The sequence below is a fragment of the Spea bombifrons genome, chromosome 9 (genome assembly GCF_027358695.1).
Source record: "Spea bombifrons isolate aSpeBom1 chromosome 9, aSpeBom1.2.pri, whole genome shotgun sequence".
NCBI classification, from domain to species: domain Eukaryota; kingdom Metazoa; phylum Chordata; class Amphibia; order Anura; family Pelobatidae; genus Spea; species Spea bombifrons.
This window is the reverse complement of record NC_071095.1, coordinates 29,887,428-29,894,701: the sequence shown is the minus strand read 5'-3', so window position 1 is coordinate 29,894,701 and position 7,274 is coordinate 29,887,428.

Here is a 7,274-nt window from a genome sequence, read left to right as displayed (position 1 = left end):
ACCATAACTTCTGTACAAGCAGTTGAAGGAAAAAGAGATAGCAAGGAGAAACATTGTTGTTAACATTTTGACAGACCTGAACTCAATCGATTAAGTGCCTTAACCGTCTGTAGACACTCGCAACATGTGTTTTATTCTTTCATAATTTTACCGGTAGTCTATTACAATGACTAAAAGTCACCTTACTGTATGAAATGAAAAACTGCATTGAGTTGCTATTTCGTTGTTTTTCTTGTAATGACAGCTGGTTCATTGCTGTTATTTCAGAAACTGGAATGTATCTTAAACAACTATCTAGAATTCTCTCAAAGTGAAATCTTAGGCCAAATTCAATCACTGCTTTCTGCTCATTGGTAAATGCTGTAGTGACGCTGCTAACTTTATGCATTTCTCTTCACATACAATAAAGTGCCCATCGCGATAAACACTCACCCGTCTGAGCTCGGTATCTTACTGCACAGATACAAAACGGTCAAGAGAAGCACGACTTTATTCTCACAAATGATGCTGAATACACAATCGTCGTACATTTTACTTCCCTACCTAGCGCAGGACATTCCCTCTGACGCACTCTTAACAACAGTCTGTGCCCAATATCACATCAGTGACGGCTCCCTTTCGGCACTCGGCTTAAACGTCCTTCCCGGCAGTGTGACGACACATCGCTGTGTGCAATTTGCACATCTCACGCTGTCCAACCGGTCTTCCAGATCTTCTTCAGTCATCTCTGTCTGCTTCTCATCAGCAGCTGAACCGACATCTTCCATAACGTCGGTGTCTGCAAAAAAGGAGACGGATAAGTATTATCAAGAGCTTGCTTCAAGTAGCCGCAAACAACCATTTTCAAAGGACATCTCATGGACAACATTTTACTCTAGATTTACTTTCCATCACTTTAGTCCTCTGCTCAAAGCAGACCCAGTCCATCGATGCGTCGCTAGCATCTTTACCTGTCGTCTGTCTCGGTTGTAAAAGGAGCTGACGCTCTATGGTCAACAGGTAGTTTCCCAAACAAACACAGATGGAGCTGACTGCGTCTCATCTATGACAAGCCCACCAAGTGTTTGAGAGCCATATTCGCAAAGTTGTCATGTCTTCCAGTACGACAAACCTTCCCGGGAGTAGAGCTTTAGCGGTTTCAGCTGCACACTTTACGATACATAGCAGGAGAAGGAGGACTCGTCGATCCAGTGCTTGCTTCAAAATTCTGGAGAAAATTGGATAACAACTACAACGGTTCAGGCAGCTGTATAGATCCAGCCTTGTTTAACGAAGAAGACACCAAAGCGTGTGCATGTTTAAAAACCTGCCTTCGATACAAACAACACACACACACACATCTTAGGAAAGGACAATCACCGGGTTCACCACGCAAGTAAGCACCATAGTACACATTCAATGCATGTACCTCAAAGAGCTCAAGGCATCCCTCCCTTAGTGCATAGAGGCATTCAAAAAACACACCAGCCCAAAAACTCAATGTACATTGCAGACTTTTCCCCTTACCGGGTCCTTCAGGTGTCGCCTGCAGGTCATTCTGCTCCCACACTGGGTTGACCGCTTGCCTCAGCTGTGAGCAGCACTTCCAGACCCGGCAGAAATTCCAGATGCTCGTCGAGTGCGGACAAAATGGGATCCTGGGTGGTTGTCACCCCCCCGTGATCTTTGCCCAGGTTCAGCAGAGGAAGTGTGGGCTCTTCTTGCGTGGAGCCCACAGATGCCCCTTTAACTACTTGACTAGCAAGAGTTGTCGGAGCTAAGCTTGAAAAGCTCTTTACCTTCAAACAAGGAACTTCTTCCTAGAGACGAGAGAAAGACAAAAGCATCCAGTTCAACTCAACACACACAGAGCGCCAGAAAGCATCAAACTAGTAACAATCACACACCTAAACTACTACCAATCAAACCTAAATCATATATTAGACTCTACAAAAAAGCATGGAATGTTCTTGAAATAATAATCATTATCGTTACATACATTACATTGTATACACGATAATGTCGCTGAGAATAATAATAACTTCTACAAATCAGCTACATACCCTTTGCTGTGCTCCATAGCAAGCGGAGGTGTCGTTTGCTCTATATCCGCATTAGGAACCATTCAGTCGGACCCCCAGCAAATCCAAACGCAGTCGGTAACATCCCAGAGCACAAACTATTGTGATTGATATATCTATATCATGATACAACAAATTACATTCAGCATGGATCGAGTTTCCGCAGACTGTCTTCTTTCCGATACTGCTGCTTTAACTCCGCTCCGTACCTATTGCACCATCACAAAAAGGTACGTTTCCTTTATTTGGCCTATGTCAAAGCATTATTACACATATCTCACCTACAGACACCACACAAGCCAGAAGGCTAGCCATTCCCTCGTTAATCTCATAGTGACGCCACAACCGCAAGAGATTCTGGGTAGGCGCGTGCAAACAAACAAGTCCAACAATGATCACCTTTTGCCTCTAGATCCACTTTATACACGGATCCCTTCAAAGTCATTGCCCACTGTACAGTACAACCCTCGGGAAGAGATGCAATAGCCATTTCACCAAGGTTGTCTGCAGGGGAGGGCTAGCAGCATAAGGCCTGGACGGCAAGTCTAGTCCAGTGGCCCATTGTTGCGACACCGAATCAGCACACCATCTATGCCCGTCTTTTCCTGATTTTCTCACGCATATTGATGTAATCTGATGGAACTGGGAATAAAAGAAAATTATGTTTCAAACGTTAAAAAACAGCTAATCTTTGTAACAAAATCAAATCTAAATATAGAAACATTGGACCCTAGGCATTTCCTTGGGTCCCTGCCTGTAATTATCCCCAGAGTCCCTTTGTCCCTCATTCACTAAGCCACACCTCTATTTTACTTACTCCCTGTACTTCAAGTATAGATCAAATAAACAACACTTGTAAACAGCACATGCATGTATAGATCAACTGAATAAGAAATACAAACCCTGTATTTGCAACCAGACATACATAAATAATGTATGGAAACATAGCATAGCAAAATAACACACAAACCCAACTTTGCACATACAGATCAACTGGAAATCACATAACAGCTAAAACCCCCTAAATTACAGGCATGGATCACAGGATGCACACCCCCAAAGCCAGCCCTGGTGTCCACACTGCCCACATAGAACCCGACTGGCACCGAGATAACATTAACAAATTACAGTCCACAGTGAGCAACTTTGTCCCCAACAGCCCGGCATTAGCCAATTTTGTCAGGACAAGCTCTGCCACACCAACACCCAGACACACACACCAGGACAGGCTCAGCCACACTGACACCATGACAGGCCCTGCCAAACACACAGACACCAGGACAGGCTCTGCCACATCAACACCCAAACACACACAAGGACAGGGTCTGCCACACACACAGCCAAACACACAGACACCCAGACAGACTGTGCCACACCACTATGCAAACACACACACAAACCAAACATGTGAACTGATACCCCAGCCAGTCCCCCCCTTTGGCTTTAATGTATTTCCCCCACACCCTTGTGTATTGCCCCATGTGCATTTGTGCCCCCTTCGTACATTTTGCCCCTTGTGGATCTGTGCCCCCAGCCACACCCCTTTGTTCATCATGCCCCAACACCCTTGTCTATTGATTTATTTCATGTCCCCAGCCAACCCCCCTCCCTTGACTTCACCAATCATTTTATCAAACCTCAACAGAATTACTGGGCACCTGCAAAAACCCCAACCTATAAGTCCAACAGTATAATAAGAAGGTGAGTGATACCTTAAACAGCCTTCCTCCGCTTCCCATTGAACCTATAAAAACCATCCGCCATGCTCCATGGTTTGACGAAACCATCGGAATGCTGAAGAAAAAAGGCCGTAAGCTTGAAACAAGGTGACGTAAAACAAACAACCACGATGATAAGCGCTCGTTAACCGAGCACATTACCCACTACCAACTCACAATTTCGAAGAAAAAATCAACATTCCTGTCTCGTTAAATCAGCCTTGCACACAACAGACCGGCCCAGCTCTTTCGCACCGTACAAAGACTCTGCAACCCATCTTTGCCTCCACAAATCTTACACAGTCCAAATGTGAAGATTTTGCAGCCTACTTTTCAGATAAGATACCTTCCATCCAGACTAATGTCCATTTCAAAAGTACAGGCAAAGCCATTACAGAAGTACAAAAACAGAGATTCAAATTCCCCCACCCTGTGGACAAGTTTTCTTCTAGGCAGGGAAGAAATCATCTCAATCTCAGAAAACCTGCGGGCAACCACCTGGGATTTAGATCCTGCACCTACATATCTCCTCCCTGCATGCTCAGAAACAGTAGGCCCAGTTTTTACAAAAATAGTTCAATGTTCTCTGGACTCCAAAGTTTTTCCAGACCTACTGAAAGAAGCAATCGTTAAAACTCGGCTAAAAAAAGCCTTCCTTAGACCCAGAATGCTTAAAGAACTATAGGCCCCTCTCCAAACTCCCGTTTCTAGGAAACATCATTGAAAAATTTGCGTTCATGCAACTAGAGGCCCATCTGTCAAGTAATAATATCTTGGATTCTTTCCAATCAGACTTCAGAAAACATCATAGCACTGAAACTGCCCTGGTTCACATTCTCAATGATCTCTTGATGGCAAGACACAAGGGTGATCATTCAATCCTAATTCTTCTACACCTGTCAACAGCATTTGACACCATTGATCATAAGATTCTTATTGAGCGGCTGCAAGACCTATGCGGGCTGGAAGGCACAGTTCTAACATGGTTTAAATCATTCCTCACAAACAGGTCGCTGAGGGTTTCATCAGGAATGTGTTCCTCAGCTCCCACACCACTAACATGTACAGTACCACAAGGACCCATTCTATCTCCCACTCTATTTGCCATATACAAGCTCCCACTGGAAGACACCATCAGGCAACATGGATTAAGATACCACTGCTATGCAGATGACAAGCAGCTCTACCTTTCCTTTACACCAGGAACTAAGGATCCAACATCTCTTCTCAACAAATACTTAGCAGATCTCTTAGAATGGATGCAAACTAGGTTAAAGTTAAATCCTGATAAAACAGAAATCCTATTGATCCGAGGACAAAAGATAACTCAGCCGATCCTAGGAAATACTAACACAACGGACATTGAATTCTGGGGTTCAAAGCTACTCGGTCAAGTGAACTGCAAAATCTCAGAGTACTCCTTGACAATGGTTTGTCACTTAAACGTCAAATCTCTGCTACAACAAAATTTGCCTTCTTCCATTTGAGGATTATAGCCAGGATAAAGCACCTAATCCCACCAGAGGATACTGCCACCCTAATCCAGATGTGAAGATGTTGCAGCCTACTGCATTTGTGACATCTCGTCTGGATAATTGCAATGCTCTGTATGTAGGCCTCCCAGAAAAAGATCTTCAAAAACTACACTTGGCTCAGAACTCAGCAGCCAGACTATTAACAAATCAACCCCGCTCTTGCCATATCACACCTATTTTACGGTCTCTCCATTGGCTTCCTATCAAATGAAGAATTCACTTTAAGATAGGCATATTGCCATTTAAAGCCCTAAAGGACCAGGGACCCTGTTACCTGAAAGAGCTATTAACACCCTACATCCCTGCTCACCCCCTCCGATCCACACATGTCTCTTCTCTCATTACCCAAAGTGCACACAAAATCCGGCTCCGACGCATTCTGCCATGCTGCTCCCACATTATGGAACTCTCTACCACTTTCAATCAGAGAGTCTCCATCCTTAGAGACTTTTAAAAAAAAGACTTAAAACCCATCTTTTCTCCCAATCCTTCAGATAATTCACTCTTTCTCGTATGCATATACCTGTAAAGTGCTTTGAATCCCACTGGGAGAAAAGCGCTATATAAATACTTGATGTTGTTGTGCATTGATGCCCCCCTTTGCATTGTTAATGACCCATGTATATTGAACCCAGACAAACACCACCCCACCTTTGTGTATTGATTTATGTGGTGCCCCAACCACCCGGTTATGTGCTTATACCCCCTAGCCACCCCCATTTTGCATTTAATATTGTTGTCCAATTTCAAACCCCCCCCCTTTGAATATGGCTTCCCTTCCGCCTATTACCCCAACTATTTATTTGATTCTGTTTTATACTTACATATTTTTGCTGCCATCCTTCACTGCTGCTGTCCCCCAACGTGCTCTTCTACCTGTTCCATGTGACTCCACCCCCTCGAGCAGCCCATCACATTGACGATGTGACGTGCCACTCGAGGGGGTGGAATGACACAGAACAAAAGACTGGGCGGCACTGTGCAGGCACGCTGGCCGCTTAATGATTTTAAAGCAGCCAGCGTGTCTTACGGCCGCTTTAAGATTCACAGCCGCATCGGCTGCAATGGCATCTCAATGTGCCAGCCGGTTCAGCCGGCCCACAGCAGATGCTCCGGGCATTAAAAACGGCCCTGGCGTGGCCCAATCGTCGGCCGCTCAAATGGGCGGTGGCGCCACCGTTTTAATTGTCTCGTGTCTGTAGATGAGTGTTTAATAATGCTTCTACTACCCCTTCATTTTAAGCACAAGGGTTTTCCCATCACCTTTATCTCACACCATAACTCATCTAATGATATTTCATGGATACCCCAAGCCTCAAGTATTAAGCCATTATCGCAACCTCACGCTGACAAGTACCATTAATGACAACACAGCTGTCCACGAGCAGCAATCTGGCTACTGCATCTCTTCCCGAGTTTTGTCTAAAAGATGTCCTGTACGCCAGCAATTACTTCCAAGGGATCTGTGTATAACAACATTTAAATAGATCAAAAGGTGATCATTGTTGACCTTATTGGCATGCGCCTACCCAGAATCCCTTGTGGTTGTGACAACACCATGAGATTTCTGAGGAAACAACAAGCCTTCTGGCTTGTCTGCTGTCTGTAGATAATAATGAATCTACATACCCCCTAGATTTTACTGGAAGGGTTTTCCATCACCTTTACCCACCATAACACGTCACAGTCTTTCTTTGGTAAAAATACACAAACCGAAGATTTGTTTGGCCAATCCATGCGGGCTACAAACTGAAAACATTGATTCTAATACCACCGCCATTCGGCCCTGGCCCCATGGTGATGAAAGGGATAGTAACGTGTAGTATTGTTTATGCAGAGACAGGAGTATGCAGGTGCAGCCACAAAATTCATCAAACTGCCTCGAGCTTCACATCGCACATTCTAATCAAAATGCTTGGATTCAAATCAAATAACAAACACTGCATATTCTTCATTTAAGT